Source organism: Pleurodeles waltl, chromosome 11, assembly GCF_031143425.1.
Source record: "Pleurodeles waltl isolate 20211129_DDA chromosome 11, aPleWal1.hap1.20221129, whole genome shotgun sequence".
Lineage (NCBI taxonomy): Eukaryota > Metazoa > Chordata > Amphibia > Caudata > Salamandridae > Pleurodeles > Pleurodeles waltl.
The window spans coordinates 933,338,887-933,364,789 of record NC_090450.1 but is presented as its reverse complement, the minus strand read 5'-3'; the positions used below and the strand labels follow the sequence as shown (position 1 = coordinate 933,364,789).

At 44.8% G+C, this 25,903-nt stretch overlaps 1 protein-coding gene across 8 annotated transcripts in view; it reads left to right on the top strand.

The window, feature by feature from the left end:
* Positions 1-25,903, top strand: part of NCOR2 (nuclear receptor corepressor 2) — a 1,084,598-nt gene that overhangs the window by 11,450 nt on the left and 1,047,245 nt on the right. The gene's annotated exons all lie outside the window — the stretch shown is intronic.

The following is a 25,903-nucleotide window of genomic DNA, read 5'->3' as shown; positions in this document are numbered from 1 at the left end:
ATTCTAGAGTGGCGGCAGGAAAAAAGGCTTTCTCAATCCGTCAGATTCCTTTTATTTAGGGTACACAAAGATAGGATTGTGAATCCTCCATGATTAAAACAGCCGAGAATTCAAAATGGGAAATGTCCTAAGCAACGCGGCCTATGCCACGCGGATGTTTGCAACGCAAGCAGAACAACGCTTGCCTTAACCACGACTGCCTTGTTCTCTGCCTTAACCACGCATGTGCCTAAACCACGCATATGCGTGGTTAAGGCTGAGAGTGGTCTAGTGGTGCGAAAGGGCAGAGAGAAGAGGAGGGAGGATCGGGAGAGGATGCTGTGAGGTAAGTGGGGCTGTGGCAGGGTTTGGGGGTAGGTTTTAGGAGTGGGGTGGATTTAGGGCTTAAGGTGGGTGGGGGTTGGGGTAGTTTTGTTTTTAGGGTGGGAGAAGGTTTTGGGGCTCAGGATGGGTTGCGGGGGTCAGGGTAGTTTTTTTTTTTTTTAAACAGGACCAGGGTTTTGGGGGGTAGTTTTTTTGTCGGTTTCTTTTACATTGGGCAGGGTTTTAGGGCTCAGGGTGGGGAGGGGCTGGGGTCATGTTTTGCAGAGGGGTTTGATGTGGGGATAGTTTTACGTCTCTGGGCAAATAGGGTCTGGGGCCAGGTTTTGGGAGGGGGGAGTTTTTAGGGGCGGGGGAGGTTTTATGGCTCAGGGCGGGTGGTGGGGTCGGAGTAGTTTTTTTTTTCTTTCTTGTAAACAGGGGCCATGGTTTTTTGGGGTGGGTGTGTGTTTGGGGTGGAGTAGTTTTTTAGGCCTCAGGGCAGGTGGGGGTAGCCGGTGTGCGGCTGGGTGTTGGTCGTCTGGAGTGGGTCTTCCACCTACGTCCAGCCAGAGCTCTCCCCTGGTGCCCGGTCGCGGCTTCCCCAGCCAGGGGCCCCAGTGGGTGGCTTGCGGACCCGGGCCTGCGGCTCGGGCTGGTGTTTTCAGACAAGCAGCCCAAAGCCGCCCGCCAAATAGACCCTGCCCTGACCGACCAGAGTCCGGTCTGGACTCTGCCTCTGCTGGGGGCAGCCTGGAGCTCTCCCGGGCTCCTCTTCCAGCTCGGCACCCGGCAGGAACGGTTCAGCTGGTCCTTCACGCAGGGCTGGTCTAGGCCGGAAACCGGTGGGGCTGGGCGGCACGAGAGTCCTCCCCGGACTGTCTCCACCGTACCCTGCCCCTCGGCCGTCACTCTTAATCATGGCCCCAGTTCCGAAAACCGTTCAACGATTTATGGAGTGTAAGCACAAACAACATTTCTTATTTTAGCTCAAACGGGAGGACACCTTTTCCCCCCTTGATAAAAATGGTCATAACCGACCTTAGATGCCTATGCGCGTTTGGTGCCAGATTTGGTACAGAACCCGTCCTTTGGGGTCAAAGGGTTTCTGCAAATCAAAAGTTGCCTTTTTAGTTGAAGGTATACATGAATCATAGCTATACATGGTGGTCACAGTGTAAATTACATACTTTCATCCCCTATCCCGACCTCAAAAAGAGGTCTCTTGCTTGTGGGTTTCGATTTAACTCAATTGAAACAATTCACATTGTAGAACAGTGCAGTTGACTTTTTTAGAGTCATAAGCAGACAATTTTCTGTTCGGCACACAGAGTGTGTCCAACTGATACATACATCTCTGTCAGTTGTTCGGTATTTATATTATCGTGATAAATATCAGACTAGAGTCTAGCACCGATGATCTGCTTCGCCGTCTTCAACAAACCTGCGGCTTCGAGGCGCCACAGCGCCGCAGTGCCAGAAAGGCACTCTGCTTACACGAGGCATCGGTGCCATCTCCTCCCTTGCAGGTGTGTCAAGGAGCGCTGGAAAAACATAGCTTCTGAGTGCAGCCTAGGCCATGAGTTGGGATGTACAGTCTCCCCATGAGACTGTTTCTAAGCGCTTGCATTATTCACAAAAAACACATCTGAGCACATGAAGAAAGTGGGATTGGACCAGGCTCACAATGTTTAGTCAAGTGCACCAGCTGGGATTCTAACTCGATTTACCATTGTCTAAAGTTGATCGTTCAGACAATATGCAATATGTCCATTTATCTAAGTTGGGGTCATCAGCTTCTCTTCGAATTCAGGGTACCACACACTGAGGAACAGATCTTAGCTGGTTAGGTTTTGATGATCAATAGTATTGACAAAGCCACGTATATTCTGTGTCAGCCTGTGTTATGGCCATATCCCCAAGTACTGCATTTTAGGTGTGCCTTAAAGCAGCTTCAGCTCTCTGATGCACACGACCTTTGGTTTTAAAAGAAGGACTCTAGGGCATGTCTGCCGCGTTCCTCAAAGGACAGGCCTCAGCGCCGTCGGTGTGAGTGCCTCACGAATAGGAAAGAGTATATTTTAGGACTGCAGACAGCAGCTGGCTTTGGCACGGAGAATACCCTGCTGTATCGACGTTTGTACATCCCTTAACTACCCCTCTTGAGGCCCAAAGCGCAGCACAGGAAGGAGCTTCGTGGAAACAGGCAATCTCTGTCTTTTAGACTTGTGGACCAGTTCCAAAGTGCGGATTTCCTGGAAAGGTTGCTAGAAGGCAGTTGTAAATCGTGACGCAGAGCTGGAACCCCTGTACCAGTGGGCTCTGCCTATTTCCACATCTGTTGCAACACAGCGAAAACCACGAAGGCCCCGATAGCAGTACAGTTCCATGCAGTTTTGCTCTTGCTGTGGTGTCATTTTGTACCTATGACATGCAATTACGAGTAAAACATCGTGGAATGGCATATTACCATGGGGGATTGGTTATTTATTTATTTGTATTATTATTTTAGTCCCCCGCACCTCCGGTTGTAAAACCACACAGAATGCGCCATTCCATGTGATTGTTCCACATACATTAAAAGCAGGTGCTAAGTGAATGCACAGGTTGTTATGTGAAGTGGGGGAGTTGGGCAGGAAACGTGAAGCTTTTTTCTAGCTAAGAGGAGAAGGCTTGACTGCTGCTGTAGCCCAAACGTTATGTGATTTTTAGGGGCGAGCCTGCGTTGCATGCGCTCGCGCATGCGTATTGCAGCAAGACGCTTTAGGGTTTAGAAAAGGGCTCAGAGCCCTGTCGACGTCACGTCAGTGTGTTTCATTGGTTCGTGGGCTTGCCTAGTAAAATCTGCTTGCTTTCATTAGTCGAAGGCATGCACACGTCATGCCTTTTCTGGTGGCTAGCCCTCCTCGAGCGCAGCGACCAAGTACAGAAAACATGCGAGGCTCGCTGTTTTCTGTCCGGCTCGTGGACTACTTTTTCTCTAATTTACTTGCGCGATCTCGCTTGGCAGAAGTCGAGCGCTTTACATAGTTAATTGCACTTTTTCGGGTTAAGTACATAAATGCACTTTTGCCGATAGGTGAAAAGTCGGGTTAGGAGTTTACAACGCTATCAGCTCTAACATGAGCAAACGCGAGACCCGTTGCATTGCAAATGCTTGTTCTTGTTGGAACTAGTGGCTGGAAAAAAAAAGGTTCTGTAACATCTGGTAAAAGCGGGTGTGGCTAGGGTTACAAACTCTGAATCAGACTGAGCAACACTTCATGTGGTAATTTGGCTCTGAGTCTTGAACTCTATATTAGTGTGGCCATCATTGCAATAATGTTAATTTAAAGCGATTCCTGCCAAAGGTATTAATAATACACAGACATGCAATCTCTTTAAAAAATACAGTTCTTTGTAAACTACTATCTTACACACATGAACCCTACCTTAATCCTCAACACACTAATGTCTTCCATTTTTAACCGCAAGCCAGGCCTGTTGGCCTTGACAGTGCTTGTTGTTCTTGCTGCTGTATTGGCTTGTCAGCACCCACCTGTGATTCACAGAACCGGTTCTTCTGGGCCGCTGGTGAGTCAGAAAGCATTTGTTATTTTTTATAATCGTGTCTGCAGGGAGGGGCTTAGCTTCTTGGTGACGTTAATTTGACACAAACATGATTATTGCTCCAAGCTGACATAAGGCTACCCCCGTTCTACCTTCATTTAGAACAGGGGGTTAAAATGTGAGGTGATAAGGGTACCCACATTTTCTAGCTGCCTTGTCATAATTACAGGGATAAGCCAGGTAAATATTCGAAATTATTGCCGCAGGTTACCGGCTGCTGCAAAACAACTTGAAAACAGGCAGGATTGCCATTCAGCATCGATTTTACCATTGAGTATTCCTCGTCTTTTTCGGAATCCTTTAAATATAACAGTAATGTTATTACCACTGTGTTTAGCGAAATGTTCCGCTGCTGCATAAGGTTCAAAGCTAGGTGCTGCCTCGCGGCGCTTTGCCCTGGAGGGGGGGTGCCTTCCTAAGAATAGTTATCAACAACGGACTAGGGAGCATGGACTGCATATAACTGATTGAAATGTAATCATTTTAGCTAAAGGATAGTAACTGTGGTCCAGTTTTGTCATCGAGGGATTCTGGTGACATCATAAACTGCCAGCTGACGGCTGAATGGTTTGTAAATGTCAACAGCATCCCGAGATGCCAATGTAGGCCCATATTATATTGTTAATGTTCATTTTTTGCATATTACATGTTTATTGCGGGGCAGTTAGCTTAAAAATAGCTTATGTTCATGAAAGTGTTGATAACAATTGGCATTGATTGGAATTAAAATGTTTTATGGTTACTTTTCATGAATAAATTGATCAAACTCTAGATAGTGGTGAACGTCAGTGAATTTATGATATTCCGTGGCTGTAGCCTTTACCACATAGTTATGGCTTTATGATATTTGCAGCATATTTTCAAATAATTAACATAATTTGCAGGTTTCATTTAAATGTTTCTAGCTCGGATTGCTGAAAATGATACATAAATATAGAACGTGTGGCCTAATATTCCTTTTTGCCCAAAAATTTAAATAACCAGATAATTTAGATGTCATTTTTAGGTTGGGCGCTTCGACCCGTTGTAAGTATTGTGGACTTTTAAACATGTCCCCCGCACACTCGTTCGTAGGCTTGCCTTTCGAAAATTCTTTGTTTTTGTTGGTAAATGCTTCATGTTTGTCCCTCCTTGGGGCGGTTTTATTACCGCCTTGGACACCGACCCTGTTACATGGATAAATTGCACGTTTGCTGATACTTTTGACTGTGAGCGAACTTCTTTTTCCTTTTGTGTGTTTCTTTCGCGCTCAGGCTCATGGCGGCCGTGACACTGTGAATTGGCTTCCTTAGGTCAACTGTTTTACTTTTCATTTTCAATTTATGTGGCAAGAAAAGTCCAGTTAGGAAGAATTTACAGCTCCAAAAGCTCTAACTCAAGCAAATGCGAGACCCATTGCATTGCAAATGCTTGTTTTACTTCTCTCCCTCCTAAAAGATCCCTCAGTGCAGTTTATTTAATTCTTGGTACTTCATATGGAACCTCCTCCCTCCTGAGTGTTCAGATTTGTTGCAAGTACATAAGTAGCAGGAATTAATAATAACCTTCTAAACTGTACTGAGCTTGTTGAACTCACAAGAATGGAAAGCTAGGCCAGCTCTGGCTTGACTTGAAAAGGGGACCAGCAAGCTACTAGCAGATTTCCTCAGGAGATACACCCGCCTACTATATTACAGATTTAGTTGAAGCAAGGCTTGGCGATATATTATCAGACTATGAAATATCAAAATATTGGTAGCTGGAACTGTACACTTGAAGTATTTACTATTTTCGAGTTTGCATTACGACCCACGTTATGTGGGTGCTTTGGGTGTCTGTTACGGCACGTGCCCGGCCTTTTTGTCAACTACTCTTTTAAATAGATTTTTGTAAGTAAAAGTCATTGGGAAGAAAGTTCAGGCATGTCACTACAAGATATCTGCTTACTAGCTTTGAAGTCAGTGGGTAATCTTTGTGTCATACTTTTATATTTATGCAGTACACTTATAGTAAGAGTAAGGGTTATAATTATGGCCTTTGTTGGCATTAGAGTCAGAGTAAATATAAGGGTAAAGAATGTTTTAGGGTAAGGTTCTATTTATAATAAGTTAAAGTGTTATGAATGTAGTTTGGTTGTTGATAGGGTTAGTATAAGTGTTTCACTTAGATTTAGATTTAAAGTGAGTTAAATTTATAGTAAATTAGAGAGTTACGATAAAGGTTTGGGTTAGGGCTACTCATAAGGGCTAGCCTTACGTTTAGATTTGTAAGTGAGGGTTGTATTTCTGGTACATTAAAGAGTTCTCAATAGGGTTTAGGAAAGGGTCTGGATTAATCATGTGTTAGTCATGTTTAGATTTAAAGCAGGCTTATATTTAAGGTACATTAGATAGTTATGAATATGGTTTGTTTTAGGAATCGGTCTAGGGTTAGTGTGAGGTATAGCATTAAGGTCAGGTTTATATTTATGGTTTGATGGGGTTAGGCACGTGGTATCAACAAGGGTCGAATCAGTTTGAGTTTTGAGTAGAGTGAGGTTGCAATAGGCCATTTTCATTGAAAATAGTCTAGTTGTAGAATTTGAAAATTAAGTCAACTCATATTAAGGCGTAGCAGGCATATAAGCGAAAACTGGGTTTCGGGCACAGAAATTAACAATAATGGTAAGGTTGGATCATGCCACTGTGGGTCTGGACTCTTTATTTTTTTGGCTTCTTTGGGAGAATTTAAGGGCACAAATATAAGACTCACTTACCCTGCAACAGTTAGTGTATTAAGCACTCTGTGCTGATGTCTGTACGTGACCGTCCGGTAACGAGTTATAATCCTGGCAAAGCTTCATTCATCCAAGATCAATACTTTGAGTTTGGTAATGTAAGGTCACACTTGTGTGTTGTTCACAGTGGAGCACACCTTCTGAGCCTGACACTATCTAATACATAAGTTGTTATAGTATCAACAAATCGTCTTTCTTAAGCCTGATAACCCGTGGTTAGTACTAAAACTATATTTCATAGCACATCATAGTAGATCTGTCTCAAAACTGATAGTCACTGTGCAGTTGACAAGTCACTTTGTTCAGGACAGGAACCCTCACCCGCCTTCAGATGGCATGCTGCATCATAGGGTCCCTCCTCATACCAGACCAGAAGGTTCTGGGTCCTGATATGGACTACAACTCCCTTACGCAAGGGGACTCTTTGGAGTGGTTTGCGTTATCTGTGGCCCAATGGGGAGCTGTTAGTGTGGCTGAGGTAAGCAGAGTGCAGAGTAAGTGCTTAGGGAAAATAAAACTACCGCTTGGTGTACTAAACAGTTACTTGATTCTGGTGTCCCAAAGGAATGGATTGAAACTGAGATTGAAGTGCAACTTCAACTCCATGGTGAGGAGTCGACATGTTTCTGCCTGGCTCGAAGAGTTTCTAGGCATTCTTCAGGAACGCTATTTGGGATCGTCACTCCTCTAAATGTAGGGGGTGAAGCATGTGTACAAGTGTAAATTAGTTAGAAAGAAGATTCAGACAATGACCCACAGTAGTTGCGATAAATTTCCACTGTCGTCATCTGTAATAAAATATATGAAAGTACCGAGACACAAACACAATTAAACAAGAGGTCTCGAAAAAACACAGTGGTGCTAATGTCTGGCTTCGTTGTTGGTGTCATCGTGTAGACGTGAACATTGCAGAATGCGCACGTAGTAGTGAATTGATCATACTAGTGTATCATCTTAAATTTTTTTTTAAATGTTGGGTGTTTAACTTCAACTCAAACCTTTTGACAAATAAAAACAGGGCTACCTGTATCAGGAAAAATAGAGAAACATGGAAATACATAATTCAGATCTCCAAAGAACTATTAATCAAGTTACCGCGTACATGTGCGCTGGCATTTCTACAAAACACGTGGTATTGAATAATTAAATAGGTCTATTCCTTTGTGCTTTTGTCGTTTATTTCACTGCTAGAGGTGGTGCTATCAAACATCTACTTTTGTGAGTAGGCCCTGCCAGTAATCCCCCCAAACCTGCCCCTTATTCTAATTTTTTTTAAAGAGAGAGACATATCTGCATATTGGAAGAATTTCCGCATTTCCAAATGCTCAATATATTATTCCTCAGTTCTGACACCGTGTAAACACATTATGCAATCAGGGCTTTGTGTACAGCACGTCTGTTGACAGCGGAGTGTTGACTGAATATCCGCGTCTTTGTTGACGTACACATCTTGTTGTTACACAGACAAGCTTGACTTCTTAACTGTGTGGGACATTTTCTCTTTGTCCACGGGGTTTCCCAGACCCCTGCGGCCGGAAGTCCTGGCCATCTGTCGCGTGTGATTTCTTTGATTGGCAGGCCGTGCTCGGAGGCCGGATGTGTGACAGGTCCAGCTGTGCTGCTCAGCCTTGCACTTCGGGACAGCTGGATGCTGTGGGCCAGCGGCCTGCTGCAAGGGGTTAAATTCCTTTTCCATGCTCTCAGGGGCTGAAACTTGTTCAAGGCCGATGATGCCAAGTCGAGTGCACGTGCTTTTTCAGAAGGGTAGTGTAGTCCAGAAAAAGATACCATCCTGTAAGGTAATGTCCGGGTCACCTTGTGGCCTTCACACTTGCCCCCATCCTTTTCTCTAACCTCCAGCAGAAGATGACATCCTTACCTCTACAAGCTGCCAGACCACACCAGGCTGGCAGGACGCCATGTTGTCAGCCCTTTGCATTTGCCTGTACACATCACATCTTCATTAGGTGTGTTAGCTCAATTGTGTGAATAAAATCAAAAATAGACTACAACTCCCAGAATGCAATAGGAGCCCGTCCAGTACTGAGCGATCACACAGTCCAACCTTCATGCGTTTCTAGTTAGGCCAGTCTCGTTTTTTCAAAGATTTCTGAGAATTGCAGTCTCACTTAAACCAGTATAGAACGAAAAAAAGAGACCCCTTCAATTACTTCTTGCTACGAATTAACGTTGGTCTCGAGTACAGACAATAGTTGTAAGTAACAGGTGCAGAAGATATCCATTTGACCTTTTACCTGTGAAAGTCAGAGTTCTCATTAGTAAAAAAAAGTCCCTTCTCTCCCATGTCTTCACCACTTTCCGTCCCTAGCACAAGCAAGTTCATGTATGTGAGTGAAAGGCTGGTTCTCTCTGTTTCGGTTAGGGTCAGTATAATAAACCCGTGGAAGACGCTGTGCCATGCCGATAATGTGGGCAGAAATGCCAGGTTAACTCAGAATCACAGGGTCTCTGATCACTGTGCCTACACAGTGCATTCTGGGAGTGGTATCAAAATCCTCGAGCTCGTGGCGTCATTTCACAGGAGCCACCTTCGTTGGAAAAGGCAACACCAGGGTCGGACTGGGACAGAAAATGGGCTTTTGTACCAAACTAAAAGTGGCCCCCATTACCGAATCAGATAGCTCAAACAGTGTCTCAAGTTTGCAAATCGAAACAGTTTTAAACTTGTAAAGACAAGTTGTGCAGGTATTTTGCAAACTAGGGAAAACTTCATGCATTTGTGCTTGCTGCAGGCAAGGTCTGTGGTAATATCAGGGAACTCAACAGTAAATGCCTGCCCAGCTGTCCATAAAACAGATCCCCAAACAGCCCAAAAACTGGCCCATGCACTGATCTGTCAGACTAGTTTTACGGGCAGTGCCAAACTGCCCAATAGGGTCAGCCCGACCCTGAGCAGCAGTCAAATTTGAGTAGTTCACTCTCTCCAGCCCGCCAATAGCTGCTTGACAGGTTCCGCAGTTGGCCATGGTTTTTACCCAGCAGCAGTTTGCATGCTTGGAACCTTTACGCCAAAACTTACAGTGTGTTCAAAATGCTTTATTAAACAGAAATCGAATCCAACCTTGTTGATCTTCGGTAAATCACGAACAACTAAAATCATGAAGAGAAAGCCAGACAGACTCCGTGCACAATAAATAAATGATGTAGACCAGTGGTTCCCAACCTGTGGTCCGGGGACCCCTGGGGGTCCGCAAAGTCTTCTCAGGGGGTCCGCGAGAGCCTAGAAAATTAAAAAATATTAACAAATATTGACAAATTAGCTTCCAGTAATGACTCAGGCGGGGATTCCCATGATGATTCAGTGGGGGTACCTGGGTTCCATTAATGTTAAAGTGGGGGTCCACATAAATGAAAAGGTTGGGAACCGCTGATGTAGACAACAATTGTAATACAGAATAAACAGTTCATCCATGTCCGTAAAACACATATTCGGGTGAAGTAGTGCTTGCACACACTGCATACTCAGCTCCCTGCTGTGTTTTTAAACTGTTAATAAAATCAGGGGCTTCACTCTTCACCTGTAGTGAGTGCTTTTAGGTCTGGCCTTAGCCAAGACCTTTTAATTGTACTGAGAAAGAGAATAAATGAACTAATTTATTTCAGCCAGCCCTCATCTTCCATTGGTCTGTTACTATGTTAGTCCCTTGCATGGTGCACTGGGCCAGCTCACTTCAGCCATTGGCTAACTTCATTGTGAATGACAACATTTTTCCATTTCACAAGGAGCACATCCACACACAAAATAGTTCCTTTCAGTGCCTGAGCCTTCTATGGCAATGTGTAATTTTGGAGAGCAAAAGAATATATTTATTTTTAGCCAATATTTAGATTGACGAGAACCTGCAGCTTCCCCCACAATAACGTTTTACAAAACTCATAACAAAATCAAACAAGTGCTTACAAAGCCAGAAGGCTTTCAGCCAATGCCAGACCTGTTGCCTTTGTCAGTGTTTGTTTGTATAAGGATTCATGCCCCACTTGTGTGGTGTATAACAAGTGTTCCTGTTGCACACTGTAGTGTGGGATTCCATTAAGCATATGTCAGTGCTGAGGGTTTTTCCTCAGTGGTCCACTTTCCATTTCTTCTGGGCTACAGGTGCAAAGGTATACTTCCCAGAGTGCAGAGCAGGGCCATCCTGGGACAAAAAATAGGGCAGGGCACCAAAATAAAAGTGACCCTACTAGCGAACAAGGTAGCTAAAACAAAATGGCCCACATTTGGAAATCAGGCCAGTTTTCAACTTGCAAAGAGTCAGCATGCATTTGTGCTTACTGCAGGCAATGTTTGTAGTAATATCACTGCAATCAGCAGTGAAAAGTGGCCCGCTAGACCATAAAACAGGCCCCAAAACTACTGGCCCGAACACGCATCTGTCAGGCCAGCCAATCGGCCACTGCCCGATTGCGCTATCGGCCAGTCCAAACCTAGTGCAGAGCAATGTTGTTTAAAAAGCGATGCCAGAATGATGGAGTCCCTCATGACGGGCACTTGCTGGCACTGCTGCCCACGACATCGCGTGACTGTGGGCACTAGCTTCGGTGACACTGGGCAGGGTGAGGGAAGCCCTATTTTGAAGCTCTTTGAGACACTGTACAAGAAAGTGGCCTACAGTGTGTGTGCAGGGGTCCAGTGAAAGTTGACTCTCAAATCATCACATTAGGGTGATCCATCCGCTAATATACTTTTTATATGGTTTCACGACTTCGATTCAAAGCCAATATTAATTTCTAAGTGGAAAATTTAGTATTTTCTTCCCAGCTCTGTGCATCTGAGGTAAAATGCCCTTCATAATGAAGGCTCAATAGGGTACTTAAGCCTATAATTTGGAAGATATATTTCATTTTACCCAGGCGCGGCTCCTCTGCTAGGGTGGACGAGCGTTCCTCCCCCAACCCCCCCACAAGCTCCAAACCTTTTACTATAAAATGATAATTAACTATGTTTATTATCGTTGTATACTAAAAGAGGCGTGGTCACAGACTATGATGGGGATGCACAGCACTCCACCTCAGTGCGCATCTATGTTTGGCCTGCCATCACGGGCCAGCCAAACACACATGCGCACTGGGCTCTCTCCAACCCCGCACTGTGTTGCCAGATTGAAGAGAGCAGGCACAGATGTTCACTCTGCCTCGGAGTGCCCTTGGCTGGGTGCTCCAGCCAATCCAAATGCTGCGTTCGGATTGGCCGCAGGGCAGGTTGGGAGTCTTTTTTTTTTTTTTTTTTTAATCCATCCCCCCATCCCACCCCTTCAAAGCGCCGTAAGCCACTCCTGATTTTACCTTTTGGTTTTTGTTTGCTTTTAATCCATGTTTACCACAATCAAACAACACTTGATTTGTTTAGAGTATCTTTTGTATCAAATGATCAGGGTCATTCTGAGCCTTCTGGCTTAGGCACTCAAAACGTCCATAACTTGGGTTCCAGAAGTGAGAATATCAGCCAACTTTATTTACTAAAATCCGGCCAGTCCTACCAACAAAGTGGTATATTGTGGAATCCTTTGCTTGCTTCCATCTGCACAGCCCTGCTGATGTGCCGAGACTCTGGGATTTCACCTGCACGCCTCGGTGGCACTCCGCTGTTTCTGCCTTGTGATCCGAAGGGATCTTTTAGGTAAAATTACATTTGTACGAAGTGGGCAAAGAATATATGGAATACAACAAAAATTTCTGTTTTCAAAGTCAAAAGATATTTTACCTCCCCTAAAAATACTGTTATTGGGAATACGAATGATTGTTTCTACTCCCAGGAATGGATTTACTCACAATTTCCAAAAAGATGAAGCACTTCAAGGTGTTTTCTGCAACCCTTCTTCAACTTGGACTTCTCCACTGTTCTCAGCGTTGAAAAGAGCTGAAGTGTTAACACGTTAAAATGGCACCAGACATGTTCTTAGCAGCCGGATATCCGCCACGAAGGTGGCTGAAAGGTGGTAGGTGTCACAGGGCTGCTGAATCACCGGAAGCTTTCTGTTTTTTTTTACTTTTCAGTGCTCTGATCTGGTTTTACTCAACTCGAGATACCTGAATTGTCTGCGAGTCCTGTCTCCCCGGAAGTATAGTTGGGCAGGACTCTGAGAGTCTCTAGCCCAGTCTGGAGGATCCCGGTCCTGTGAGGACTTTCAGATGCAGAGTTACGTGTCCGAAGGTGATATTAGGAGAATACCTGGTGTGTATTTGCTTCTGAAAAACTGGCAGGGCTGGGGCAGAGATAGTTAGATGCTGGGAGGAGGATGTTACAATTACCGATATTTTATTTTGCTCATATCAGTGCGGAAAATTCTACCATTGTGTAACTGTTAGTGCATTCTCAGAGCACACCTGTGTAATTGCCAATTCAATATCTGTAGCTGTACATATTTTGATCTAGGGGTATCACACATTAGTGGTGTTTTGAAGGTGTTTTCAGCCACCTTAATTGGTTGTGTATCAAACGATCGAGGTCAACGAGTGTGGGATGCCAGCATGTCAAAGTAAACATTTACAGCAGGCCTCGAAAAATCATAAAAATGTTACTAGACCTGCAGGTGGAGTAGCTTGAATAATCTACTCGACCTAACTGTATTGTACTTGACCCGGAAATGGGTCTCAAATTGTGTGATCCTAGGCAAATATTGTATATTACAGTCGCCTTTTTCTTCATTCTCACATATGAGTGTACCTTCAAATATGTGAGTTTAGCATTTCTGCTGTAAAGAAAAAAATTCTTTTGTTTGATTAAATACACTAAACGTTTGCTCCATGTAGAATAAATCTAGCCCACATATAGCGTACACGTGATCCATGCAAGACTTGCCTCTTAGTTTATTAACAGCTTTGCCATCAGGGTAGGAGTGTTTCTCAGTTTATGTTTAAACACCCACTTTTAATAAATATATTACTAAAGCATGATTTGGTAGCGCACTGTCACTTACAGACAGTAAATTTCCAAGAAATGTCCAAAAACCTTCCCACTAACTTGCAGCTTTACTGATAAAACGATATAGGGTATTAACAATAATCTGTGAAAATTGGGTTTCAGAAAACATTTAGCATTTGCACATCACTAAGTAAAGTGTTCTGACCTATTATTCATCCTATTAAAATATTTTTTTCATCACACAGAAGTATAACAAAATGGTCTTTCACAGCTATTTATATTTTGAAGCATTTGTAAAATTGACTTAGTTATATAAATGTTGTGTGTTAGGAAAAACCTGATACCAAAGCCTTTCATTTCACAGAGGTCAGACAGTTCACCTTACAAAATCCTGGAACTCTGCAGTCACAAGGAAAAGTATTTGCACTGCAAGAAGACAAACTGACTTTTGACCTCTGTCTCTGACCACAGAGCAGATGTGACAAGAATAAGATTTAAAGGCATCTTAATTGCTAATTCAGATTCTGACTGAAAAGAACACCTGTTCTTTGTTCACTCTCCAGAAGAGTTATTGAAATGGACAAATAGCTTGACCTCATAAAATAAAACTCGATTTTTTTAGGCCTGTACAGGGAAATGTATATATAATCTGATTTTAGCTCCCCATCTGTGTACCTGGATGATCTGTTGGTGGTGGAAATTCTGGCTTCTATAAACTTGCAGGTCAATATTAACCCTTTCATAATGTGGTAAAACAATCCCTGACCTTTCCTAAAGGAGAGACCACCTGAACCAGCAGAGAAGGCCCCCTTCGTACTCTAGGAAACATGGGTATATAAATTATACACTCCTGCGGTGTTAAGCAATGATAAATTATGTGTCTGCCCCAGACCTGGCCTTTATATTCATTTGTTTCCCTTTCCCTTTCCCCAAACCTTGAAGGCCGACAGTTTAATGCATTTACCAGTTTTCTGTTAGAGAACCTCCTAATGTGAATCTTACGCCTCCCATCACATTGCTTGTTCTCAGAATCTCTACTCCTAGAGCCACTTGTCTGCTGGAGAACGCCCATCTCCTCCTTTGCATTAATACCTTGTGGAATTTGGATATCCTGCTATGTTCTGCGCTCTTTTCACACAGTAGAGAAGTCATCCTTGTGACACTGCGTAAGATTTCGGGTGCAAACTTTGCTCCATTTTGCAAAGCACTGCTTTTTCATTTGGCTGAAGTTTTCAGAGACGTGTGTTTTTTATTGTTTAGTGGGGTGGGTTGAGGGGCTTTTGCGGTGCCTGTACATTAGCCCAGGTTGTTTTTTGTAGTGAAATCCATACATAAATTTGTCATCAGAGATGTAGAGCAGTGGTTGCTTTATAAAATTCCGAAATATTAACAGATTAGGTCCCCAGTTTCAGTAATCACTCACTCACGGTGGAGATCCTGGGTTCCAATAACGATTCAGTGGGGGTCCCCGGACTCTAGTATTGATAAAGGGGGGGTGCACAGAAGTCAAAAGGTTGAGCACCACTGATTGTAGAGAGTCATTAATCAACTATGATGCTTTAAAATTTGAAATGCACCAAAGGAGATTTGTAATATTTTGGGAAACGTTACATTCGACATTTTATTCATACCCTATATAAAATTCATGATAGTTAATTTGTGTTGCATATTTGGTTCAACCGGTAGGTATGTTTGTGAGACATGTGGCTCTTCTGTTATGGCAGATTCGTAGATTTGCTCCAGCAAGCACATCACTAAACTCTGTCAGTCTCGAGCCCAAAGGTCTGTATTTATTTTTTTCATTATTAGAAGTTGTCACCATCTGGCCTTCTCGACCAGATTATTAATAACCGCGCCGAGTCTACTCCTCCCAGGCCTGCGGGGAACAATCTGAACTCTTGTCTGGGATGCGACCTGTGACCTTCACCTTGACCTTGCAGTCGGGGGGCGGGTGCATTTGACCCCATGGAAGGAGCGGGTTTCTGACCCGGTCTCCTCGGCGGCCACTGGTTCATTCATAAGCAGACAAGGCCGTCTGAGTTATTGAGGCATGAGATAAAGAGCACACTTGTTTTTTAAATGTCCTTCCTTGATACAGAGGATTGAGGTCGGACAATTACTCCTCATGCACCTAGGGCCAATTTGCCACCTCTTCTGGTTTTTAAGGAAAATTCCTCCCTACCGCTCGTCTTCCCGGACATTCTTGTGTTTAAATTCCATCTTGTCCGGCTCAGTGGCACTTGAGAACTGTCCGTGAAAATACTTACCCCGAAATGTCCTTTAAAGCTGCTTTTAAATGGTGGCCCTCGGCCATCCACAGTCAAGCAGTTTATTTCGGTTAAAAGAAATGCGTCACTATAAAAAACCCAAGCCACAGTATAAATAGCGGGTCGAGTCACTTAGTGCTACACAAAATGTCCCATACATACGTGTAAGTGGTTGCAGATATTCTAGATTTTCACGTAAATTATTTCTTTTATCTTTGTGGGAATTAAATGTGTGTATGTGGGTTCACCCATGTATGACGCCGCGCTGAAGATGTTCCTGACCACCTGCTATTTTTACCCACTCATCCGTCTGATTAATACAGGTTTATATGTGAAATAATATAGCCCCTGCAGTACGAAACAGCGGGACAGAGACAATGCAGAAGAAAGGTTTGATTACTGCAGTGCTTAATTTGTGCTTGTTTTCGGTGCTGAGCACCGGCACTTATTTTTGAGGGCAGGTGCTTAGACTTCTGCCTCAAGCATTTGCTGCGAGCAAAAGACACACATGGGAAAGACGGAGGAAGAGAAAAACGAAAAGGCGTTACAATGGGAGAAAGCAAAAAAGCTGCAAGGGTGAGCTGAAGGGGCAGGGAGTGGCTTTAGATGTATTGAAGAGGCCCGAGATGGCTTCAGGGTTACGCTGCCTCAGTATTCCGTACCCGTACTCGCACATTTAATTGCAGCAGCTGCCTGTTTCAGAGGAGAGCCCTGAGCACTGGCACGTTTTTATTTACAAATTAAGCACTGGATTACTGGGTTAATGTACCTTTGGTAGAGTGACCAGATTTTAAGGAGCAAAAACCGGGACAGGTCAGACATAAAAGGACTAAAGACTTTACACTCACTCTTATATCTGGCCTGTCCCATTTTGTTTGCGTAGCTTTGTGAATGTGTGCCTATACATGTATGTGTGTGTGTGTATGTATGTATATATATATATACATACACACACATTTATAAGACTACATATATAAAATTAGCCATGGCTTGACCTTGCACCCCCAACCCGCCCCCACCCACCTCTCTCTGATCCCCACTCCGCCTCTCTGCTGGGAATAGACAGGGGACTGTGTTTCCTGACCGTAACAGATAAATTACTTTATTTATTTCATACTTTGTAGAGGTCTGTTAAAGGAGAGCATACCTTTAACTTATGCTTCCCTAGATGATCTGACCTTTGTCCCAAAAACCGGGACATTTATTTAATGATTCAAAAAGCCAGGGCACTCGTATGAAATAAGATACGAGTCTGTACAGTTAGGTTCTTGGTCTTCGGAAAATCAATATATAATCCAAACAGAGTTAAAGTTCAGTGTCTTTATTCTTGTGCGAGGTTTTCATACATGTTCATCACATCAGAAAGATTCCATATGTGGTCATCACAACAACATCCAACAGCCAACACGTGTTTCGTCTCCGAGAAATTAATCTCATTGACTTCCTCAGGGCAAAATATAAGTAAGGTGTTAACATGAATAGATGGCTTATCCTAATCAAGTAAAACGCTTCAAGATAATGGCTGGGGGTCGCGTAACTAGTTAGCACGAAAGTCGGAGGTTCGAAGACGATCAGATACCGTCGTAGTTCCGACCATAAACGATGCTGACTAGCGATCCGGCGGCGTTATTCCCATGACCCGCCGAGCAGCTTCCGGGAAACCAAAGTCTTTGGGTTCCGGGGGAGTATGGTTGCAAAGCTGAAACTTGAAGGAATTGACGGAAGGGCACCACCAGCTCTTTCTCGATTCTGTGGGTGGTGGTGCATGGCCGTTCTTAGTTGGTGGAGCGATTTGTCTGGTTAATTCCGATAACGAACGAGACTCCTCCATGCTAACTAGTTACGCGACCCCCAGCCATTATCTTGAAGCGTTTTACTTGATTAGGATAAGCCATCTATTCATGTTAACACCTTACTTATATTTTGCCCTGAGGAAGTCAATGAGATTAATTTCTCGGAGATGAAACACGTGTTGGCTGTTGGATGTTGTTGTGATGACCACATATGGAATCTTTCTGATGTGATGAACATGTATGAAAACCTCGCACAAGAATAAAGACACTGAACTTTAACTCTGTTTGGATTATATATTGATTTTCCGAAGCCCAAGAACCTAACTGTACAGACTCTTATCTTATTTCATACGAGTGCCCTGGCCTTTTGAATCAGTTTGGTTTTTCCTATTGGAGAAAAACTGGAGGTGCTGGGAGGACCCTCTGTTCGGGAGCACCGTATTTACTATCTATTGTCAAAGTAATGTTTTGGTGATATTCTGTTAGCGCCTATCCCTATAATTTTCCCCCCTTTCCTTCACAACATTTATTTAATGATCTGACCTTTGTCCCAAAAACCGGGACATTTATTTAAAATTAAGAGAAGAGTCGGAACACCGGGACAGTCCTGTAAAAAACGGGACTGTCCAGGGAAATCTGGGACGTCTGGTCACCCTAACCTTTGGCAGCGATGCAATAACACAATCCGTGCATGCGCTATCCAAAAATTAACAAAATAAGGCGTGCACATTCGGTAGGTCACATTTGGGGCGGCGCCAGGCCAGAAGTACAGGTGGGGGTGCGGTACACCCCCCCACAGCACCCCTTTCATAAAAGTCACAAGGGACTGGTGGTTGCCGCAGCCCCGGATGCACTTCAAGTGCTTCCAGGGCTGTACGCAACAATGACGCGATCAGCCCCTCCTTTATAAGATGATCATGGTTGGAGAGCGGGTCTCTTGCGCCCTCTCTCCAGCGACCTGGAAAAATGGCTCCCCCCTCCTTTTTTTGGCAGCTGTCTACTCTTGAAATATAGTTTGATGACTTGTCATATCTTGTTTCTGTCCCATATCTGTTGTGTATTCTGTGCTTTTAACAGGCTCCCTTTTCACAGGTATTAGGATTCGTCGTGAAAGCAGGTTGTGTATATTGTCATATTTAATAGGTAGTGATGGTGGCAGGAGTGAAATCATGACTGAGGGGACAATTAGGTACCTTGTCTTACCTTAGCAGGTCGGCAAGGTAGGCCGACCCTCCAAGGGGTGCTGGAAGTGAGGTCTATATCCTGGGGCGTGGTGGGGTTGCGAGCGGTCGCTGGCATCTGGCCCCTAGGGCCAACCACCCACGCATGTGCAAAGGCCTGAAGCTAGCACTAGCCTTTGGGGGTGTCGGGGGTGGAGCCTGAGGGTGGCGGTCTACTACAGGTAGGTATCCTGGTGGGCAGGCGGTCCCCCTCCATAGGGTGAACCCATAAGTAGGTTTGGGAGTGGATAGGATGATCCCCTAAGGATATCCTACCCCGGCACCTGAAACGCTGTAAATATTATGTAAACATGATGGGGTTAGTGCGTATAATTTTGTTGATTGTTGATGATTTATGTGTCTTTTGTCAATAAAAATACAGCCTGGGGATCACGACTTCTAAATTCAGAAGAGTGTGGTTATGTGGAAGGCAAAATAAGAGCTATGTGGGGTATCCTTGAGGGGGCGGGAATTGGAGGTGGTAGGCCTCGGCGGTACCCGACCGTATGCAGTTAACGAGACTAATACTAAGTCTGTTGGCTCACCTTTAAAGAGCGCCTAGAAGGCCCAGAAGGAGTTCAGTGTTCGGTGGAAAAAAAGCATCCTCATCCGCAGAGGATGATGTCGGCCCCCACCGTATGCAGTGAAAAACGCATCTACTTAAAGAAAATATAGATTTGAAGGTGCCTTTTTTTCCAATAAACAACGTTTTGTTAAGAAGGCTGTGTTTATACAGTCCTATTAATGGGAAAACGTATTTACCTATCGTAGCTTTAAACTTACTTTGCTTAGTGACATAATAAAGAGACCCCTTTATTTAAAAGTCTATGAGATTTCAGACTATTGTGGGGGTCCGTGCTGAATATCCGCCCCCCCTCCGCTTGACACATTTCTAATGTATGCGCTGTCCCTCTGATCGACAGCCCCATAGCAGAGTTGGCCTAGTTACAAGGAAATGCCGCTCTAGCTTAACAAGGCAATGAATTAATGCACGATTTCCTACTTTTCAGGAAACCGTGTGGTGTTTGGGCCAAGAAAGACATTTCTAAGATGCTGTGCCTTCATTTATCATCACTCCTCGTCCTATATCTGGCTTATGTGTGCCCAGCTCAGATTATGTGCTTATTTTATTGTCTGTGGGGTACTGGTGGAAAATGAGTCGAGAAAAAGTTGCCATATAATGACCCATATTGGCACATAATGTATAGCATGCGGTCTGATGTATGTTCTGCACCCTTTAGAGGCAACCCTAAAGCACCCCAACCTTACTCCAGCATTCCTAAAAACACCCCACCCACACACCAGCAATACTAAAAACACCACAACCTCAAGCCAGTAGTCCTAAAAACACCCCATTCTCATCCTAAAAACACCACTCCAGCAACCACAAAACACCCCAACCTTGCCCCAGCAATCCCAAAATAACCCCAATCTCACTCCAGCAATCCTAAAAACACCTTAACCTCACTCCAGCAGCACTAAAAACACCCCAATCACATGCCTGCAATCTTAAAAACACCCCTATCTGATCCTGCAATCCTAAAACACTCCAGACTTACTCCAGCAACCTTAAAAACACCCCAAACGCACTCCATTTTAGCTGACAAGTCTCTGTGACTGTCCACAGGAGCGCAACAGTCGCAGGGAAAACGCAGCCTTGCTCTCATTATATTGGGCATGTTGTACTGCCCCACAAAGGGCCCTTCATGGGCAAACTCAGAACTTCGCATGCATGTCTGCTAGAATGATATGACAGATGGGAAACACCTGGAAGAACGAGTCCGGAACCACGAGGTTGTGAAAAACGAAACAACGCTTTCGTTTTCCACGACTTCCTGGTTTTGGTACCTTAACCACACATGTCTGAACAACGTACATGTGTGGTTAAGGTATAGAAGAAGGGAGTCGGAGTGGATGCGGTGAAGGAGGAGTAAGTTGGGCTGGGACTGGGGCTGTTTTGGGGGGGCTCGGGGTGATTGGGGTTTAGGGGGGGCAGAGTTTAGGTTTAAAGGTTGGGTTGGGGGATTTAGGTTTTAGGTGTGGGGTGGGGACTCGGGGTATTTTTAGTTTTTGGGGTGGGGTGGGGGGCTGGGGGTGATTAGGGTTAAGGGGTTGGGGGGCTCAGGGTTTAGGTTTAAGGGGTGGGGTGGGGGGCTGATGTGGAAGCATGCTGGGTCGTGCATGCTGATTGCTAATGCCTTTACCAGGAATGCGTTTACAACGGTAAAATCGTTGTAAACGCATTCGTGGTAAAGGCATTAGTGGTTAGAACGAGGTTGTTGTTCCGACCTCGTTGTTGAGCCACAGGTGGTTTAGGCACCTGTGGTTCCGAGATATAACCATGACAGATGTGTGTTAACTTCATAACATAACAAACTGGCCTGCAGGGAGACTGGAGATATCATGACCGGTCTTTGGCTGGCTGGCGGGTTTGGGACAGCCCTGCTCGATGCACAGCTGACTGCTTCCATCTCACTAGACTTTCAAAGACCTTAGGGCTGGCACAGAATTTAACATTTCATAACAGAGATTACTTTATAGTAGGGGGTTCCAGCTTAGGTCCAAGAAGGCCAGATCAATGCCAGAGTTACTTTTTAGATGACCACTGACTAGCATCCCTTGGATTAATGGTGTGTGCATTTTTCTTATGTGGACATCCTGAAAATCTAGCTTGGATTTAGGCCCCTACCGACTTAAACTGGACATATGCTTGAAACCCCGATTGGTCCAGCTCACAGTATCCCTGAGACTCTGCCTACTGCTTTCGAGTGTCTGTAAGTGGGGCCCCTGCGTTGCAAGGACCACTCATTTCTCACTTCACCCACAGCTTTTCATTGGGCACTTGGGGGTGGGATTTCACAGTGCTGCATACACTTGTAGGCTAACTGCGTAAACACTAGCCCAGGTAAGTCTGGATGATTCGGCTCAGTGTGGCCGACCCCATGACCAATTTATATTTGATAAGGAAGCGCCCAAAGGGAAAAATCGTCATGAGAATTGGCCAATATGTTAGTCGCTCAAAAATTAAAAAAGGTTCTACCTACTTGGTATCCAAAAGAATCTGGTTATCTGGCAGATAAACTAATCAGACGTAGAATTAATTGACTCCTCACCGATTGTCTGCCTTTTTTTCCTGCCACTGTATTTCCAAGACTTCCCCCTCTGGAAGTCCCTAATGGATTCACTCCAGCTTGAGCCATTGTCTTTGCAGTTCAGAAGATTGCTGAATACCTACGTGTCCCCCTCTATCTGTATTTGGGATGTGTAAAGCACAGACCTAGCGGAAAGGCAGTGGAGCGCTGAAAAGGTTCAAAAGCAAAGATACAGTCAGCGTGTGATTGGTGGGGAGGGGTTTCTAGGAGCATAAGTAGTCTCTTAATGCATTGTGATGTAGTGTTCTTTAACGAATTGCCTTTTCTACTCTTTACTAAATTGTAAAAGGGTTGGGGGGCTTTGATGGATAGATGGATGTCAAGCCAGAGCCTAGATGCATAGATGGAGAAGATATGCTGCCTTGTTTTTACTTTTTTTTTGCCCTCTTCGTCTCCATTCTGATGGTATCCTGGCTGCGGGTGTGTCGAGAGTCACCGTCGATGGCGAGCCTGTCAGCCAAATAGGCACTGGTGGTGATGACTGACTGACTTATCCTAGCCCGTTGAACTATTCTTTCCCAAGCTACCACTCCTCCGATATTGTCTCCAACTGGCCCTCTTATTTCCAGCACTTGGAAGCAGCCATTGAGGGGCACCAGCGCTCTAGCGCCTACCAAAACAAGCATTTGCAATGCAACGGGTCTCGCAATACGTCGAGTTAGAGCCATTAGCGTTGTAAACTCCTAACCGGACATTTCTTGCCACATTAAATGAAAAAAAATAAAAACGAGCGCAGTCGTGCTTTGTAAAACACACGGCAATCGCACTGCGAAATAAAGAGAAAAGTAGTCCAGAAATCATACGGAAAACATGGAGCCTTGTATGTTTCCAGTAGTTTACCGGTGCTCTAGAGGAGGGCTAAACAACGGAAAAAGGCATTACATATGCATGCCTTACACTAATGAAAGCAAGCGGATTTTAAAAGGCAAGCCCACGAGCCAATGAAAGTGACTGACGTAACATGGGCGTGGTTAAAATCCCCCTAAAGAGAGATTAGAAGAGGGAGGGAGTGCTTTGCGCGCGCCCCTAAAAATGAGAACTGCAGGAAAATCAAGTTAAAATGTCAGTATCATAGCTGTTATATTTTAATGGGACAGTGCCTGCAGATCTCGGCAGGGCTGCTGTTTTACAGGACAGTGCCTGCAGATCTCGGGCTGCTGTTTTACAGGTCAGTGCCTGCAGATCTTGTCAGGTCTCCTGTTTTACGGGACAGTGCCTGCAGATCTCGGCTGGGCTGCTGTTTTACGGGACAGTGCCTGCACATTTCAGCAGCATTGCTGTTTTACGGGACAGGGCCTGCACATTTTGGCAGGATGGCTTTTTTTTGTTTTACGGGGCAGTCCCTGCACATTTCGGCAGGACAACTTTTACATGGGACAGTGCCTGCTTATCTCAGCAGGACTGCTGTTCTATTAGTAGGCATTACGGGTGCCTCTCTGCAGGGATGCTGCACTTTTCGTTGAATGAACATGTAGTTATTGGAGGTGGAGACTGGTTAGGGCCTACTACACAGTTAGTGAGACACAGCCAACACGTTTCAGGTGGGACTATTCTTTTAAGGGACAGTACCAGCGCTTCCCAGCAGGACTGCTGACCAGAGGTGCCGAAAGTGTATGGTACAGCAGAGGTACTTCAGCAGGGCTTCGCTGCCTATTATGGGACATTATCACCACTTCTCAGCAGGGCTGCCATAAGTTTAATCTTACAGTATAAGCGTTCCCAAGCAGGGATGCAATCTTTGTATTAGGACAGAAGTAGTACTTCTCAGCAGGTCTGCTACAAATTTAATCTTACAGTACTGGCATTCCCAAAGAGGGATGCAACCTTTGTAACAGCACAGAGGTAGTACTTCTTAGTAGGGCTGCCTCATGTTTAATCTTACAGTACTAGCATTCCCAAGAAGGGATGCAGTCTTTGTAATGGGACAGAAGAAACACTTCTTAGCAGGGCTGCTACAAATTTAATCTAACAGTACTTGCATTCCCAAGCAGAGATGCAATCTTTGTAATAGGACAGAAGTAGTACTTCTCAGCAGGGCTGCTACAAATTTAATCTTACTTTAATCTTAGCATTCCCAAAGAGGGATGCAACCTTTGTAATAGCACAAAGGTAGTACTTCTTAGCAGGGCTGCCTCGTGTTTAATCTTACAGTACTAGCATTCCCAAGCAGGGATGCAGTCTTTTGTAATGGGACAGAAGAAACGCTTCTCAGCAGGCCTGCTACAAGTTTACCCGTGCAGTACTAGCATTCCCTAGCCAGGATGCAGTCTTTGTAATGAGACAGCATCACCACTTCTCAGCAGAGCTGCTCAATGTTTAATTGTACAGTACTAGCGTACACAAGCATGGAGGTCATCTTTGTCATGAGACATAAGAAGGACTTCTCAGCACGGCTGCTGTCCTTTTAAAAGAACAGTACCCGCTTGTTGAACCGGCCCGCACTCCTCTTATCCATTATAGTCAATTTGCTACTTTCAGAACTTTCATGTTCCCCCAGGTCCGTGTGTGAGTCAAGTTGAGATGTTTTTCTTTTCATTCTGGATTTGCGGTCAGGAAGAGCAGAACTTCAAATATGCAAAGAAAGACAAGCGTAGGCAAAACCAACAGGTCAGTCGTTAATCCACTAACTCACTGAAACAGCGTTTGTGCATAATAGCATTTGCTTGTATTAGCTTATTAAAGCCAGGCCTAATTGCTTTGACAAAACTTTTTTTTTAGAGAGGAAGGAACAATAGCGACTAGACAAACTGAGACAACAATGGGAACATTCATACAGGAGAAAAAAAAAGAATGGAAAATAAACATCAATGGAAAGACAGTATTATAGGCACGAAGAGCAAAGAACAGCGAGGAAAATGTAAATATGTACCCTAGTTCTGAGTAAAGCATTAAATACTCCAGCTGCAGTGAAATAACAAATACATTGCTGTCCACATACATCTTGTGTATGAGATAAATAGTGTGTGATGATTCCCAATACTTTTGGGATGTAAAGTAATCCCTCATGCATTGCAACCGAAGTGCTGCAGGTGGTGGAACGATACACCAAATAGCCAATAGTGTGAGGGGCTGTTCATCTAGGTGGTGCCAAAAACCACTCTGTGTATTTTAATGTATTGGCAACAACAGGTTTTTAAGACATCTGCAGTGTCAAGCCAGAGCTAAATTGGGGGCGCGGTGAGCCGCCGAGTCACGGGTCTGGGAGACTTGAAGAGTGTTGCCTTTGTTGCTGTACGGACCCGTAGAGGTGCCCGCCGCGCCCCCGGGTTGCTGGAGTGCGCCAGCGCCCACTCCTGGTCCTCGTGGCACAGGCAGGCGCAGCCCTTCTTTGGTAACCCTCGGGCCCTCGTTGGCTGGGCGCTGCCCGGCTCCTCAGGCTGGCACCGCATCAAGCTGGAAGCGGCCCAGATTCCCCCGAGCCTTATCTGGGGTTTGCTCGATTTACAACCGGGCGAGGAGGGCGGCTTATCTTATCTGAGGGAAGTAGAAACACGCACAAGTCACAAATGTGAGATTGTTGGAACCTCAGGGTGTCTGTTGTGCCGTTAGCGGTGCTGTGCGGATGTGGGGGAGGGTGTGTGGGGGCGGGGTGGGCCTTTGGAGCCAGGGCTAGGTGTCAAAGTAAATCACCATCGAAAACTAGAGACCTACCATCGTAACTCATCATATAACGCTTGTTACCACAGTTTTGCTGTTTCACAGCACTATAAACAAAAGGTTGTTACTGTTATTCAACATCTGTCAGTGCATTAACCTTGGAAGGATGAGAGGCTGAGTCTTCTCTACCTGGATTAGAGCTGGAACCCTAAAGGCCACTAGAGTGCTTTATCGCCAGCATTTGCAGTAGTGAGGCATAGAAACATTTGCTCATCCGGTATACGGGCAGACCCTGACCCCAGGCTCGTGCAGGATACCCACGTCCTT